Source organism: Metopolophium dirhodum, chromosome 5 (genome assembly GCF_019925205.1).
Source record: "Metopolophium dirhodum isolate CAU chromosome 5, ASM1992520v1, whole genome shotgun sequence".
NCBI classification, from domain to species: Eukaryota; Metazoa; Arthropoda; class Insecta; order Hemiptera; family Aphididae; genus Metopolophium; species Metopolophium dirhodum.
This window is the reverse complement of record NC_083564.1, coordinates 27,312,116-27,330,936: the sequence shown is the minus strand read 5'-3', so window position 1 is coordinate 27,330,936 and position 18,821 is coordinate 27,312,116. Positions and strand designations below refer to the sequence as shown.

The 18,821-nt window shown below is 30.2% G+C and overlaps 1 protein-coding gene and 2 non-coding genes across 4 annotated transcripts in view; 1 reads left to right on the top strand and 2 right to left on the bottom strand.

Moving 5' to 3' along the window:
• The window catches only part of LOC132945454 (G-protein coupled receptor dmsr-1-like), a 119,515-nt gene that overhangs the window by 71,411 nt on the left and 29,283 nt on the right, over positions 1 to 18,821 (bottom strand). Inside the window, exon 2 of one of the 2 annotated variants that reach the window (XM_061015200.1) lies at positions 12,059 to 12,174. The exons of the other annotated variant lie outside the window; for it this stretch is intronic. The gene's annotated coding sequence lies outside the window, so the exon portion shown is untranslated. The remainder of the gene's footprint in view (positions 1 to 12,058; positions 12,175 to 18,821) is intronic. 2 annotated transcript variants of the gene reach the window in all.
• Trnag-ucc (transfer RNA glycine (anticodon UCC)) lies at positions 46 to 117 on the top strand. Its single transcript has one exon. It is a non-coding gene; the product is annotated as a tRNA-Gly (tRNA).
• Trnag-ucc (transfer RNA glycine (anticodon UCC)) lies at positions 15,702 to 15,773 on the bottom strand. The gene has a single exon. It is a non-coding gene; the product is annotated as a tRNA-Gly (tRNA).

The window sequence follows — 18,821 nt, the reverse complement described above, 5'->3', positions numbered from 1 at the left end:
TGTTTAATGTCTGAAGTAACGTGAAATATCTCCCCTCTTACAACTGCGTTGGTGGTGTAATGGTCAGCATAGTTGCCTTCCAAGCAGTTGATCCGGGTTCGATTCCCGGCCATCGCACATACTTTTTTGCTTTGTAAATATTTTTTAATGTATTACATTACTCCTAAAAGTAAATAAACTTCTATAATCGATGAATGTTTAGGTATTATTTCTCCGGACATTTTTTTTAAATATAAATCTTCTACGTTACGGTAGGGTTTGAGTTTTTTCCTAGATTAATTAAATTCATAGCGAAACGAGAAATGTACCTACTTTATAATAATATTTTATAATATGTTAACAATTTTTTTAGTATTATTAAATAATAAAGTATTTCACATTTTCACCAAGGTCGTTTGGTCCATTGATAAACAGTAGGTATTGCTCTAAATATGCTGTAAATTGTAATGCATCTTATTTTTAATAATAAATATTAATCAAAGTAATAATTCATAATAACAAATACACCATTTAGGTATAATAAGTGGTTCTTTCCAACTTGTGTATTAAAATCACTATTTTGAACTAAGTTATTGTTACATAACACTTATGAATTATGATATGCTTATTAATATAGTCATATGGAAATAATGTAATAGTATATTATATATTAGTATGCAGGAGAACTTCACGCGCTCTTCGTGTTGCGGTTCAAAAAGTAACAAAAAAGTATGTTGTGAAAATAATGAACTGTCAAAGACCACGTATAAAAATATTTCTAATAAAATGAGATTTTATCGTTTCGGTATCTACATTACTATAGATATATTTTTTCATTTGAAGAAGGCCACGAAACGCATTACTTATAGAAGCATTATTCAAATACAAGTATATAGGTTTATTAATTTATTATATATTATAACGGCGTGTTTGACACGTTAAAACGTGAGGTGTAGAAATAATGTTGTTTCTCCGTGTCGTTATTCACATAGGTATTATTATCATGTTCAAAACATGAATTCTGATCTAATTTGCAAAGAGAAATTCTTACAGTTCAAATGCGTTTCAAACGTCCCAAAATATGTGTTCGTTTCTGTTTTAGAACAGACTATAAAAAAAAAATACAACAAACTTTAACAACCATCATACTTTGCTATTTTCCCCCGTTTTACGCAGCGCGTAAATATCGTGCTCGTGGCAGGCGAACAGGACACAAAAGAAGAGTGCACGTCACATACAATAATATAATATATAAAATATATTATCCTATAACACAGCAATGGTAAATGCATAATGTATGTTTTATATATATATTATACATAAATAACACGACGAACACGCGTATTACACAATCGAATGCCTGCTACTGAATTAATCATATTGTATATAATAATATAATATTTATGCCATATGCCTACATAATATGCGTATGATTAGTTCCACGCTATACGTGCCTATATTATAATATTATTTGCTCGTGGATAATGAGTGATAGTGAAAAAATATAATTTAAAACGGACCCGGAATATCATCCTTACAGATGGTTTCTCGCTGCCATTATCATAATACCTATATAGGTTCCCGAGTGTTTTTCACTATCGCTCCAAGCAGGTGATTTTGATGCAACGCGGTCCGATACTGATTTACTGGCGAGGGCTGGGATAATGATACCAATACATTAGGGTGTCCCGCATGACATAAGGGACTAAGGGAGATATTTTTTTTAGGCAACGACAGGTTACTACTCGAGTCGGCACGGTTTATCGTGGTCCAAAGTTCATGAAATTTAATTTACGATAGTTTTGATACAATACAAAAAAATCAAGAGGGTTTTCTCTTTGATTTAATTGAATTTTCTGGGACATCCTACTATACGTAAATAGATATCACTTTTTTAACATTGACAAATATTTATTATTTGTATATCAGACATTCTATTATACCATTATCATAGCAGGCCGTACAAGTGTGAGAATACTGCAAATATTATTAAAATATTTATACCTATTATTATATACATACTATATTATTACAATTATTTATTTTCAACTACGCAACCGACATTCCCGTCAACTGCACTACGGTACACGTATTTTCTAATGTCCAATTTGGGTTTTACAGGCTGTTAGTCCGTAAGGCCGGGTTTTTATCTTGTTCATACTAACGCTTTGTTCCGACAATAGACAACTGTATAATTGTATAATATTTATGATAATTTAAGGAATAATAACAACAATAATAATTTAGTTGACTGTTTTTAGGTATGGCAATAGTATTTACTTCTGTTATGTCGTCATCATGTGTGGGATATGAGGACGTGGTGGGGGCATCATCTATTGTTGGTTTTTGTGTAATATAAATATTGTTGGTCATGGTATTTGGTTCTTTTTTGCAGTGATTAGATGTGTGGCCGCTTTGTTTACATGCGTAGCAAGTAAGAGTGTCGTCCGTTAGAAAAATTCTGAAGTCTGTATTGTCATATTTGATTATTATCGATCCGGGTACATTTGCTGTGTCGTCGGGGTGAATATATACCTGTCTCCTAAAACTACTGATGTGAGCGAGCTCATCTTGAAAACCAGCTTTAAGGAAGGTTATTGGAGATAATGTCTTGATGTTTTCTAGTAATAAGTGTTCGGTAATTACTTCATGAGGTATTATCGGGTGTGCGTTAGAAATTATAAATCTCTTGGCAGGGTTTACTAGACGACGAAATGGTATTTGATTTTCATTAACGGTTATATACGAATAGTTTTGTGTCAGTTCGTCAACAGTTATTTTGTCTCTAAAATATATACAAAATCTGTTGTTCGAAATACGGGACGCAAAGATGATGTTTTTAGGCGGTGTTATTTTGCTAAATGCTTTAACATATTCTATTTGTGGTATTTCGTTTATCGTATTTAATATAATGGCTTGATCTTTCTTAGGAAACGTTGTGTTGGCTGTTGTTTCGGCAAAGGTTTTTGTGTTGTTTATTTTTGGTGGTGATGACAGTTGAGATAGTTTTTGGTTGTGCATATTAGATAAAATATCCGTAGACATTTTATCGGTTTAATTGGCCGCTATGTACCGGCGGCCGGTGTAATTTTGCGTTGCAATTACGAGTAAGATAAGATTACATACCTTTTTCGCTGTTGATTTTTGTGTGCATGTATATACTGATATTGCTATCGGGAGCTAAGAAATACGGAACACACGTGTGCTTGGGACGGAGGTCAAACACGTACAGTCAAAACTCAAATATATTAAGCCAAACAACGACCAATACAAATTTACCCAATAAACAAATCAAAAGATCTCTACCAACATCAAGTTGTCCTACATCTCCAACAATTTCTGAACAATCAAACACACAGCCAAACATTGAGAAACCTAATCAGACCAAAAACCTTGAACATAAGTTATTAGAATCAAAAAAAAACAAGAAAACACCTCAAGATCAAATTAAAAAATTAAAAAAAAGCAATTCGCTTGAAAATATTGCTACAAATGATGAGGACCACCTAAAATCTGCACAAGACCTATTTTCCGAAAACGAAGAAATCAATATCTCTTTTTACCAATTCAAATACATAATTGAAAATTTCTCCAATAAATCAATTAACATACATTCTCTCTGTGAAGAAGCAAAAGTTGACATACCTTCAATGTTAAAAACCATCGAAATAGTCAGACCTAAGATAAACGACCGAGCAACAAAAACCAAACTCACCAAATTAGCAAATCTACTATTCCAAGCAACTCCACAAGAGTTATACTCGTAAAGCCCATATACAAATAAATTAATCAAATTCTCAAATTCTAATGAATGTAAATCAAAAAGAAAACAACCTCACACATAACACAAAACTAATACAATGGAACCTTAATGGCTTTCAAAAAAAAATAAATGAATTAAAAATACTAATAGCCGAGCATTCGCCCGATTTCATATGCTTACAAGAAACCAATTTTACTGACCAAACCCACAAAACTTTAAGGAACTATATATGCTACACTAAAAACAGAACTAATGGTTTAAGAGCCAGCGGTGGTGTAGCAATCTATGTCAAGTCATTCTTTCCTAGCAAGCAAATAAAAGTAAAAACCCATCTCGAAGCTATTGCCATTTCTATACATCTCAATGAAATAAATTTAAATGTATGCAACTTGTATTTACCCAACCAAACTAAAATCGAATTTTCCGACATCGAAAACATAATTAAACAACTCCCCAAGCCATTTATGATATTAGGCGACTTTAATGCACATTGTACCATGTGGGGATCAGAAAAAACAGACCATAGAGGCAAGATAATTGAAAAAATACTAGAAAACGAAAACATTGTAATTCTAAATGACACATCCCCCACCCACATTAACCTAGCCAATGGAACCTTATCATCTATCGACCTAACAATGTGCACATCCTCCTTAGCCCAAAGACTCAAGTGGAAAGTGCTGCCTGATATCTATAGCAGTGACCATTTACCTATACTCACAAACTTCATGCACAGGATAGGGGATACTAATACGAATAAAAACCGTAGATGGAATCTAAAAACACCCAACTGGACATTATTCAGTGATATTATAGAGGAAGAAATTACCAAAATACAATATAATGACCAATCCAATATAGAAAACGCAGTCAAAATATTAACTAACATAATCACCTCAGCAGCAGAAATATCAATCGGTAGCTGTATAAACCATAACCAAAAACCCAAAGTTCCTTGGTGGAATGATGAGATTAAAAGAGCTATAATCAATAAAAAGAACGCCTTAAACACGTACAAAAAAAATAAAACCTTAGAAAATTTCATACAACTCAAAAAACTGCGTGCCCAAGCCAAATTTTTAATTAAAAAAAGCAAAAAAAAACTCATGGAAAGAATTCACAACCAGCATAAACTCCAAAACTAACTCATCCAAGATATGGAACAAAATCCATTCATTGAAAGGTATAAACCGAAACCAAGAAATTCATATAACTGACGAACAAGGAACAACATCAGCTCCAGAAGATGTCGCCGAAAAAATCGGCGCTTACTTCCAAGACAATTTTAGCAACAAAATCTACACACAAGAATTTATTAACGGAATTAAAATACCATTCGAAAACTCACAAATAATCTCAATGATAAACCCGAACAATAGCGACCAAATTGTCTTGAACTCCAGTATAACACTCAATGAAATGGAAACTGCACTAAATAAATGCCAGAGCAAAAGCCCTGGCCCAGACAGTATCCCTTATTGTTTTATTATAAACCTCGGCATAACAGCAAAAAAATTTCTATTGAATATATATAACAATATATGGCACACAGGAGTTATACCTAAAGAATGGAAAAAGGGAATAATAATTCCTATTCTTAAACCAGGGAAAAACAAACATTCCACTGAAGGATACAGACCTATCACACTCCTAAACACAATGACAAAAATTATGGAAAAAATTATAAACTTAAGATTAACATGGTTCTTAGAAAAAAACCAAATACTTTCTAAAGAGCAAAGTGGATTTCGCCACACTAGATCAACAATGGACAACTTAATTACAATAAAAACTGAAATAGAAAATGCATTCGAACATAAACAAATACTCGGAATGATCAGTTTGGATATAACAAAGGCTTACGATTCTGTATGGAGACATAGAATACTAGCTCTACTAAGCAAAATCTTAACAAACGGCAATATGTTCATGTATATTACAAACTACCTAAAAGAAAGACAATTTCAGGTCAAAGTATCACATACCCTATCAAAGACGTTCTACCAAGAAAATGGCATCCCACAAGGATCATCACTGGCAGTCACACTCTTTCTCTTGGCCATTAATGATATTGTCGAAACAATCAAAGTTCCTGTAAAAGCTAATTTATTCGCCGATGACTTTAACATTTTTTGCAGAAGCAAAAACCTAAAAACCGTCCAAGAATTACTCCAAATAAGTGCTAACAGCTTATCAGATTGGTCAAAAAAAACTGGCTTCTCATTCTCTAACCTCAAATCCAAAAGTATTATATTTACAAAACAAAAAAAAATAAAAGATCTCAATATAATACTAGACAACTTAGTTATACCTCACCATAATAAAATTAAAATTCTAGGAATAACATTCGATTCCAAACTCAATTGGATACCTCATCTAAAAAATATTCGTGACTCGTTATCTCAAAAACTCAACATAATCAAAATAATTGCCCACACATCATGGGGTGGTGACAGCGCATCTCTTTTAATGATCTATAAAGCGTTAATTCGATCTAAAACAGATTATGGATCAATACTGTTAAAAAATGCCAAAACCAACCACTTAAACATGGTTCAAACTAAACTAAATACTGCTATAAGACTTTCAATAGGGGGATTCAAATCCAGCCCAATTGAGAGTATTAGAAACATTGCTAATGAAATCCCACCTAACCTTAGAAGAGAAAAACTACTGCTATTATATTGTGCCAGAACCAAAAGAAATATCAACAATCCAGCCATCAAAGTAATAAATGCACACATACAGCAAGCCGAAAAAGAAAATATAAAAATAAACAATATTTTAGAAAGAAAACCGTACATTTTTCCCCCTTGGAACACAACATTCAATGTTAACCTTACTTTAACTCAATTCAAAAAAGAAAACACAATGCCATACATATATAAAAACATGCTCAACAACATATTGCAAGAACACCCAAACAGTGTACACATATACACTGATGCATCCAAAACAAATGACGGTGTTGGTCTCGCTATGATAATAAACAATCAAACAATAGCATACAAACTTCCACCTCAAGCATCAATATTCACAGCAGAAGCGATGGCAATATACAAAGCTGTAAAATATTTCCACACTGAATATTCAAACCACCAAACAAAATGTATAATACTTAGCGACTCACTCAGCAATTTAATTGCCATCACAAATACTCGAAACCAAACAGATATCACTAAGCTAATACAAGAAGAAACTTTTCTTGCAGAAAATAAAAATATATACATCCAGTTTGTATGGATTCCGGGCCACATCGGCATTCCAGGAAATGAAATGGCTGACCAAGAAGCCCATAATGCAATCACCTCCAAATTAACTGCAACCATAAAGTCCATCACATTTGCAGATGCAAAAAACGAAATTAAACTACACACAAACAATAAATGGCATTCCTACTGGCGAAAACTCAACACCAAACTCAATAAAATAAAAAACAATATAAATCTATGGATAAATCTTGAACTCAGTAGAAAAGAAGAAACCATAATAAACCGTCTCCGAATTGGTCACACACACCTAACTCACAGCTATTTGATGACCAAAGACGATCCTCCACTATGCGACGCGTGCAATGTACTTTTAACGGTCAACCACGTCATCACAGAATGTCAAAAATACAACATGTATCGAAATCAATACCACATATCAGAACAAATTTGTCAAGCACTAGGACCAAACCCACAAGACGTTAAAAACTTAATTTTATTCTTAAAAAAAACAGAATTGTACAATTTAATTTAATGTAACCATGTAAATGCTAAAATACTAACAATGTAATCTAAAATTCATGTACTAATGGCCTAGTTGTCGATGTATATTTCAGATCAATAAAAAAAAAAAAAAAAATAATTTAGTTGAAATGGGTGTAGAGAGTAGAGTAGTAGACATACCTACTTGTATGATAATTATAATCATACTCCACTTCGAGAGACACTTAAGTCAATAATGTACGGTTAAATCATACGCACACGCACAAAAGCACATACTAGGTAATTTTCAAAGGGGAGATCGACTAAAACCAGGATCTAAAATACATTTTACAAACGAGCTCATCCTGGGTGAATGTAGTAATATTATATGCAATTTGATGTGCTGTACTAATTATTTAACAATTATTAATTTCTGGAAAAAATTCACATTTATTTATTATTTTGGTAAATGTAAGTTTGTGTATAAACATTTTTTTTTTATTGAGTATATTATATATTAGTTCCTTATTAAGATTCATCACACCCGCATGAGTTGTGTTCATCTTACAAACGATCAATATGGCTAATTTTTATTTGACAGAACCAATTTTCAATAGTTGGCTTTAATTATTATTCATAATATTAAATATGTAATAATGTTAAATTAATTAAAACAATTGTTAAAAATTGGTTATTAAGTGATTTTGTATAAATGAAAACTTTATTATAATATGTTATGTGTAAAACTTATTTTTAGTGATATATGTCAACATGTACAGTTAATTTATTATTTACTAGTCATTGTATACTGTAGCTCATTTAACCCGCCACAAGCTCTGCTTATTGGGTTAAATTAATCAAGCTGTAATTTTTTCATATAATATTATCATAATATGTAATGTAAAATTTGATAAATTAATAAAAAAAAAAAAAAAAAATTAAGAGTAAATCTACTTATTATCAAACTTAAAGGTAAGATCATCAGAAAATTATTTATACTTGTACGATGGTTTTTATGATAATTTAATTAAAAGTCAGTCATGAGTTTGTAAAATATTAAAATTTAAAAATGTTCATAACTCGATTGAATATTAAGATATATATGTATTATGTATCGTAAACAAATCACTCACAAACACCGATAATATTTTTACTTTTAAATTGTATAACAGTCCAACTCACTCTTATCAGTTATAATATTAAATCTAACATCACAACGACAACATATATTTGTTCTACTTTATGAAAATTTACTACCTATGTTTTTCGTTTGTAAGACAGAGATAACACATGTTGGTATTTCGTCATCTATCCAAAATTCAAGATTCGAAAGAACACAGACTTATTAGATAGAAAACATTATTTTTTTTTGGTTTTATTATTTGTATAGAATCTTTCTTGCCCTCCGCTCATCTAAATTTGTGCACAAACGTCGGATACATATTATGCAATATTATGGGGTTTTGAGTTTCTGGGCATACCTATTCTGCCCTCCTAGTGGAACAAGCAGTAAGTGTCAAATTGTGAAAATTGAGGTTAGTTCATATTCGGTATAATTGGACAATTTCGCGTCTCTTTTTTTTCCTTAGGAAAAACACCGTAACTCCACTAGAAATACCTCTAAAATGCATTATAAAATGTCGTATCAACCAAAATATTGTCAAATACTAGGGAAATACACAGTATGTACATATGTAGGTAGCAATTTCTAGAGAATAAAGCAGTATGACGTACAATGGAGATACTGCTTATTTCATTAGTAAAATTATTTCTCAATGTGTATAGTGCATAAATACCTAGTAATCATAGCTAAAACGGATTTGCACTTTGCGATATGTTCACTTTATCGTCTTTATCATTTATCAATGAATGGTCGCGACTCGCGGTACTAATCAAATAAATACGTATGTGCCAAAAGTGTTGGGCAAATCATATTTTATTGAGATTAATCAGATACCGTGGTACTATCTATAACCATTATATTGTGATAATTGTTCTGGAGATACTGCATTTTGTAAAGTTTCTTTTTCTTTTTATACACAATTAATACTAGATCAAAAGGCAGTACCTATATCCTTAAAAATGAAAAAAAAAACCAAAATTGTATTAATGAACTAAGTACAAAAAAACTTTCAAAAAATTAAGGATGCCTACGACTAATAAGAAATGAAAAAAGAAGTGTGTAAAAATAATGATTTAATGGTGAAAAACAAAGAAATTGAAAACCTCATTTTCTCAACAATTCAATTTTTGGGTATACTGCTTATTGTTCCACTAGTATTGGTATTCTTAGCAATGAACGACTTGATTTCCTGTCGATCTCCACAAGCACCTACATTTTTCTTTCAGATCTTCTCTGTATCCTTACTCAGACCTGATTGCACATTACCACAGATCCATTCATAATTTATGAGACTATAAGAGATAGTATACTGGAAAAATCTATATATATATTATAAATATATAATCATAGGAAACTAATTTCCCCATAACATCCTTATTTATCCACGGGTTCAAGTCCTAGATGTTAGTCGATCAATAGTCTAATATTGTACTCCAGGCTGCGAATATGGGTCATAATTTTCTAATTTTTAAGATAAAAACTCTATTCTCTAAAATTGTCTTTCTAATTAAATCAGTTTTAAATTGTATTTTTTATACTTTAAACTATACCTAGTATCTAATTTTTTCCATTTCTAATCGTGTCCACTCTAATGGTTTATTGATTATAGAATGTAAAAATATTGTTAATATTTCACTATAGTAATAAAAAGTGGTGTTCTGTACTACATTGCACGTTTCGCATGTGGGGTGTAAAACTATACGGTTGATGGTATTTTATTATTATATAGGCGTATACCCTACGACACAAGGACGCTTCGAGTTTCTGATTATTATTAATTATTTTCAATAATATAAAGGATGCGACGACGTATTATTTACCGTCAGCCTTTGTCTTTTCAGACATCGAAATATATGAGGTTGTGTTTCCCAGGTCCGGATAGGCGATTCATACATAATACCTATTATAATATAATATTATGCCAACGTAAATCATAATATACTGGCCAAATACGTGAACTTTTCGGGAGGACTTTCATATCTCGTAAGATACCTATTATGTATTTTTGTTTTGTACGCTGGATCGTACAATATTACGAGTATGTTAGCATATTACATCCGTTTTGAATAATAATAATAACTATTGAGTCAATAATTTTTTTTTTTCGTGATCATTTTATAGTAGGAAAAAACGGCCTATTACCTATATATGATACGTAAGTCCTAATATGTGGCCGAGGTACCTGTTACCTGTGTCATATTGTTATGCAGTTTTCTGGTCACATTAAGATCATCCTACAGAACGATTCTGAAAAATACCTAGGAGTGCATGTCAAATTCACGATCAAATTGGAATCATCACGTTCGCCAGAAAAAACTACAAATTAAAGAGAAATTGAGGAAACTTTATTGGCTGATCGGTAGACACTCCGAACTAGACCTTACAAGCAAACGCATTTTGTATGTAGCGATAATTAAACCAACCAATATGGACCCATGGAATACAAGTAATACAACTGTGGGGTTGTGCCAGTAAGTCCAATATTGAGATTATCCAACGTTGCCAAAACATTGCTTTCCGTACTATTGTCGCAGCATATACCGGTACGATAGAAATGGCATTATCCAGGACGAGATTACCAAGTTTGCCAGACAACCCGATATAAGGATAGATCAACACACCAATCCAGCAGCAATTCAACTACTTGATAACCCTCAAGACATAAGGCATCTCAAACGCCAAAGACCATATGACTTGGTGTATAATATTAGACTAAGACCTCTCCACTGGGAGTGATAACCCAACATGTTTTTGTGTAATATATTTACTAAAATATCTATTCATTAATATTTATGTAGGTACACCACTGAAATGTATTGTTAAAGATCATTGATAAATGTTAAATATACATAAACTGAATCATAGTATAATAATATGCTTAACGAACAGAAAAATCCAATGTATTTTATAATAGGAGCAAGCCAATTCGTTTTTATAGTCTATAATAATGTATTTTTTTTTTGTAGCGAGTGTATAAGGGTATTTCTTAATTACATATTGGTTCCATAACTATTAACTTTTTAATCCGGGCTGAATTACACAATGTCCATAATCGTATATACATAGACATAGGTTCTACAATTTTTTTCTATATTTTTGACTTTTGTGCTGTATTTCTGTTTCTATAAGGATTTCTTTTTTTTATATTATTTTTGTTATAATAATTGTTTATATATTTACATATAATTTTGACTTTAGACTTCGTAACAAAGGCAACATCATATTAAATCATTGCAAAGATTTTTTTTTGTGTCCATCGTGGATGGCAACAGACAACAGTATACATCAGCTCAAATATAACACTAATAATTATTAATAATTTATTCGTACCAATTTAAGATAACTTATAGAAAAAAACAAAAAACTTTAACAAATGGCCACAGAATAGATACGAATAATAGATAGGTACCTCTAAAATCCGATATTTTAAAATCGAAAACAAATATTTTCGATATATGTTTTGATGAAAACAAATATTTTCGATTTAAAGTTTAAACTTACCGAATGCCGTATATTATATAATACTAATCCTTGATATAACAAACATTATTATATATTTATATCCGTATATATAGGTTATTTATGATCGCCAATCACGCTGTATAATATTTTGCTTCCTGAAAATAAAAACGCTCCATTGTCAATATAAAAAACTGTGATGGTTGAAAATAAAATGTTAAGGCTAGGACTATATCGGAATAAAATAATATGTCAACAATTATTAAATAATTAAAAGTATTTGGTTGTTCAAACAAATTAAACAACGCCTCTTATTGAAATTAAAATGATTTACAAACAAGCCCGGATTGAGATATCTAAAGCTGACCAGGCGCCGATACTTGGTTATAAACCCACATCAATAAAATATAGTAGGTACAGGACAGTATCCCTATTTGAATGTGCACATTGGTGCACACATAAATTTATAATCACTCGCTGACCGCTGTTTAAGAAATAATATCATATCACTAATGTCACCATTGATTAGTTATACATCAATGATGATAGAACTCTATAATCTAATTTTGAATTATAATACTAAAATGTTACCATTTTTTAAATAGTATAATTTAATGATTTGAAATCGTTGTTATTGTTATAAAATATTAGATAGCCATAATGACACTACAGACTAACGCTTTACAAAAAAATATACCTATTTGTATATAATACTAAGTATCTACTAATTAATACTGTATATCATATAACTATTTTCAATAAATAAATTAAATTTAAATTTGGGTAAAAAATATGTAAATATTAACAACATTACCAGGTAGGTACATATATTTATATTTATTAATTAAATAACTGAATTAGTAACAACTAACAAATTATTCTTTAATTTTAAAATTACTCTAAATAATGAATGTACTATAAAAAAATGAAGTTATATGTGTTACTGTTAAATATTTAAAAATAGGTGTTCATAAATATTTACATATAGGTACATATTTTTTCCAACAATTGCATAATTTTTAGAAGCCTTAAATTAAATCACTGTTTATTTTTTTTCTCTTCCGTTCCACAGAGCTACTTTTTCGTTTCCGATATACCTAATTATAAAAATTACAAATTACTATTTAATATAATTTTAAGCTGAAGATACTATGTCCCCTCTAGCATAATGTTTATAAATTTATAAAACCTACATATCGATTCCGCTGTCTATTGATTTCACCGGATACTGTTCATCTATTGATTCCACAGTCTCAAAAAATTATAACGATAAGAAATAATAAAAAATTTAATCCGCAGTATATTAGGACGTACCCACGCAATTTATTATATTATCTCACAGACTACGTCGCCGACAAAAAAAAATATTAAATGTTAATATTTAGTGTGATTTTCTTGTTATGAATAACGAATTAATTGTTAATTCAAAACTATAAACTTTTTTTTAAATATTATTTTTACATAATTAGAAGCATTAAAAAAAAGGTGGATAAGTGGATGTCGCTCTGCTGTACAGTAGGTTACAAGTGGGTCACTGTAATGGATGGTATTAAATTTGAATTCAATGATATAATATCATTGTATAAGAAAAACGATTCTGAGCGAAAACGGTCAGTTAGCATGTGATATTACTAAGTATATTTGATGATATTATTGGGAATAAAGTAATTTATATATAACCTATTTACGTGGAGCCTTGTTTTAAATTTTCAATCCTTAGCCATAAAAGTTAAAAATTTATAAATATAATAAATACATTTTTAACCACAAAATAATTAATAAATTATAAATTTGATAAATGTTGTCAAAATTTGAATTTTAAATGGTTATAAAAAAAAATTGTGCCTATGTATTTTTAATATTTTTCAACTGCTATTAGAACGAAATATCAGGAGCCTTATATTAAATTTTCACTCTTTTTTACCCAACAAATAAAAATTTATTGATATTTATAGAAAAAAAAACTAAAAAAATTGAAAACTGACAATGTCCGTAAACAGCTCAAAAAGAGTCAAAATATTTTCAACATTTTATGGTGTATAGAAAATGCTAATATAAACATTCAGTGAAATTTTCAAGTATCTACAGTCATTCGTTTTTTAATTACAATAAAATAAGAAAATTGTTACATGAGAAATCGAGTAAATATCAAATGTTGTAAAAATATAAATTTCAGACGCTCATAAAAATTTAATTTAAGTTTCTTCTAGACATTTTTTTTTTTTTGATAGAGGTAGACAAACTTATGAGTAATCTTATATTACATTTTCAAATCTTAGATTTAAAAAGAAAAATTTTTATGAATTCTCAACTCAAAATAATTTGCTATTTTTCGTGATTTTTCCGTATTTTGTCAAAATTTAAACTTTAAATGCTTATAAATAAAAACTGTGACTAAGGATTTTTAATTTTTTTCATCTGCCTTTGAAACAATAACCTAGGAGCCTTCTATTAAATTTTCAAGCTTTTTTACTCAACAGATAAAATTTTATTGATATTTATAGAAAAAAAAACTAAAAAAATTGAAAACTGACAATGGCCGTAAACAGCTCAAAAAGAGTCAAAATATTTTGTAAATTTTATGGTGTATAGAAATTGCTAATATAAACATTCAGTCAAAATTTCATGTCCCTACTGTCATTTGTTTTAGAGTTACACCAAAAACCAAAATCGATTTTCTCGAAAACAGATTTTGCGTAAAAATTCCCGTTTTTCCTTAATTTTTCTTTTGTTTTTCACGTTGTTTGTGAAAACTACTGGGAAATTTTTACTTTTGACCTCCCAAAGTACCAACTAGATTCACTTTCCTATCAGAAAAGTTACTATTGAAGAAAATCCAAGCACTTTTACTGTCCTAAAAAGTGATGACAGACACAAAAAAAAAAATAAATAAAAAAAAATAAAAAAAAAAACACATATCATTGTAAAATCAATACATTCATCGCTTCGCTCAGAATCTAAAATAAAATAAAAGCAATACAATTTTTCTTAAAAAACCATTTTTACCATTTTCTATTGTTATTATTTTTATAAAACGTTTGTATATTTGAAAAAATTAAACAGTGGAATCATATTATGTACTTCATACGAACAGTATACTATAAGTCGATATAAATATTTATAGCCGGCGGAATCACTAGCCAGCACAAAGTCGATATTATTTACTAAATTGTCGGAATCGATAAATGCCCCTATAAGAGCATAGTACTGTGCCAGAGCGACTTTCCCAGGGTTTTCTTACTAAGTAGATTGTTTTAAAATTTTTTTTCTATCAAGGAAAACGTTTAATTGAAACTTGTAGACTTATATAAATTGTAAAGGTACAGCACCCATAAATCTTAAACAAAGGATTTGATTTAAAACGGCTTTATATCGAACATTTTATCGTATCGTATTTTTGTAACTTTTTTGACGTTTTTCCACTGCTGTATTCATAGTTCATACAAATGTTTAAGAGTTTTCAAATATTTAGTTCATTGGTTGTATAACATTATAAGTATATGTATATTAAAAAATATGACGTTTCAAGTTTTAACATTTAAAATGTTTTTATTTAAGAAAAATCTGCGATCTGCAAATTAAAGTATATAGTATTATTATTACGTATTGTAAGATGTGGACCAGCATGGTCCAGCATTCAGCAGACGTAGTTGAAATGTTTAAAAAAAAAATCCAAAAATTATATTGCGATGGCCGGGAATCGAACCCGGATCAACTGCTTGGAAGGCAACTATGCTGACCATTACACCACCAACGCAAGTGCCCTAGGCTGAGTGATTAAACAATAGTTAGCAGTTAGCACCCATATCATGAATATTATATTATTATTATTTAGGACGACCATTGACCATATAATTATATACAAATAAATAATAAATAATTTTAGGTTGATTAAAAAAAAAAAAAAAACAATTGGTATCTGGTAATGAGATTACCAGTATACCGTCACATAATGACCTGGGAATCAACTCGTGCATACTTAATAATGACCCGGGAATCAACTAAATAATACATAAAGTAGGTCTCGGGAATCAACTCACCTACTGCGGCATGTTATATACTCATCGGCTAGGTATCGCTAACAATTTTATTGTTCGACTTCACTTGACAATCGTTACACAAATATACGTAGCCTACTATATAAACTGTGGCTATACTTTACCGCTAAACGCAATTGATGGTTTAAATTTATGTGATGTTAAAATATTTGAATCAGTATTTATACTTTTGAAAATATTTGCAACGTTACCAGTAAGTAAAAGTACGGCTGAAAAATAGTTTCCACACTACGGTGAATTAAAACCTATCTCCGAAACACAATAGGACAGTCACGTTTAAATGGACTGGCAAATCTTCACATACATTGAGAAATACAAATTTAAGAATTCGATGTATTAACAGTTCTTTCTGAAAAGGGACCCAGAAAACTTAAGTTTTAAATTGATTTTTCATAATATTTAGTTATAAATATGATATCATAAATGTTAAATACATAATAATATAACATATTACCTATATGGTAAAAATAAATAAAAATTAGTTTTAATTGTTAACTTGTGTGTATAAGGAAAAAAGAAAAATTATTAAGCCCCCCTCCCCCCAAACAAAAATTCTGGGTGCGCGCCTGTACGTAGATTGTAGGTACTATAGGTGGGCGTAGCCCGTTTCGCCCAAAAATGAGACCCTGCCTGTTTCGCCCGGGCACCCGATCAGCCCAAATTGTGTTTCTTTATGATTCCCGTTTCGCCCAGAGAAGTTTAGACAAATTTAAAATTAAGTTGGCAATAGTTCAGTCAAATATTATAAGCGAACGTCAAGAAGGAATGGTGCTAAAGTTTCTGATCCCTAAACGACGACTGTTATAAAACCTATAGTACACGGAAAAAAAAAATTACTATAATATTATAGTTAAACAAATTATAGTAAAAATAACTAAAATTATTAACTTATTATTACTATAGAAATATAATTATTAGTTATGGTTGGGTTTACTATATTTCAGTTCGAATAGCTATAATAACTTGACTATACAATTTTTGTAAATCTGATTAATCTTATAGCTATCCCTATAGCAATTATTATGTACAGTCAATCCTACTATTTTTATAGTACAAACAACTGTTTTGTTTTTCCGTGTAATAAAACTACGGGTAATTAAAATAGGAAAGAAAAGAAATATCGTTTATAAATAATAATACATAAAATCGATAGCAAACAACATATAAGAAATCCAGTCGTTATCGAATTGAGATCGAGCAAAACCTATATAAAGCGAACCGAAAAAATTATGCATATGAATTTATCAACGCGTTGCATCATCACCGTAGCTTATCTTATCTAGTATAAAATACCTACTTATAACTTATAAAAGTAATGGACAACAAAGATTATCTTTGATCGTGGTCAGTGCGTATATGCGACGTCGACGTGTAAACACTAAACATAACAAGCATTTTACTAAAGTGGCTGTGTTTTTAAAAACTAAAAGAGACAAAGATATGGTAATGTTTAATAATTATAAATACAATTTTGGTTCAAATAATGTAAATACATGTGAGATTCGTTGGCGTTGTGTAAAACGTTCATGTTCTGATACGTTATATACTTTTGGTTCTAAAGTTGTAAATGAAGAAAATATTTTAATACCGGATCAAGATCGCTACAATCATATACCATGCAATGATTCAGATATAAACCGGCAAATAGTGAGTACAACTTGTAAACGGAAAGCTTCGGAAGAACATTTTATGCAACCAAAATAAATTATTTTAAAAGAATTAACACAAAACTCTCTACTTGCTGATGGCCTAACATCAAACGATTTTAATACAATTAGAAAAGTAACCGTAGTGGTAACCAAAAAACCACTAACCAAGCTTTATTTAATGTGTATACTAATTGTGCGGTGAGAAATATAAAATGTGCAGTTGACTTATCAATCGAAAATGTGCACTTGAGAAATATATAAAATATTCATTATTCACTTTGTTAAATTAGGAAGAATGCATTCCTATAAAAAAAAACAAGTTAATGCAATAATGTTTGATAAAAAATATAATCTATAGTACCTAGGTATTAAAATTTAAATAGTTGATATTTTATAGATGATGATTGTTGCCGATAAGCGGTTGACTAACCTAACCTGTATTATAATATTATGTTTTTGTTTATTCATAAAGGTACCTGTGTTACCGATTTATTATATTTAGGTATCGTCGATCGTCATCAATATTGTAGTCGTTAACTCTCTATAATTTCCAAAAAGTAAAAAATGTTGATGTATTTGCTTGAATTATATTTTAGTATAAAATAAAGTATATAATTTGGGGTAGGGCGAAGCCCCCCCCCCCCGGCCCCCACACACACAAAAACAAGTCACTGTAGCATAAACTATATTTATACAGTTGGTATAAATCCTTACAATAGACTCGATAAATCCTGGTGGTGCCTACGTTGAAACGATACATAGGTATTATAGTGGTTGATACATATTTAGTACGAGCTATTAACTGCCAATGAATAGGTACCTATGATTATTTATTACCTACAGTAGTACTATTTATTATTGTACCTAGACACCTAGTTATATAGTATTAACGTAGGAGGGTACCAAACCATACCGCAGTGAAATCATTTTATAAATAAGCGTATACGGAATACATAATATTTTAGGCACGGTTTCAATTATGTTTGATTACTAAAACAGATGTTATCGCATTCGAAATATATTATTTCAACGCTAAACCGTAAATCACATGTATTACTAGCACTTGACCCACATTACATGGCCCATAGGTACATTAAA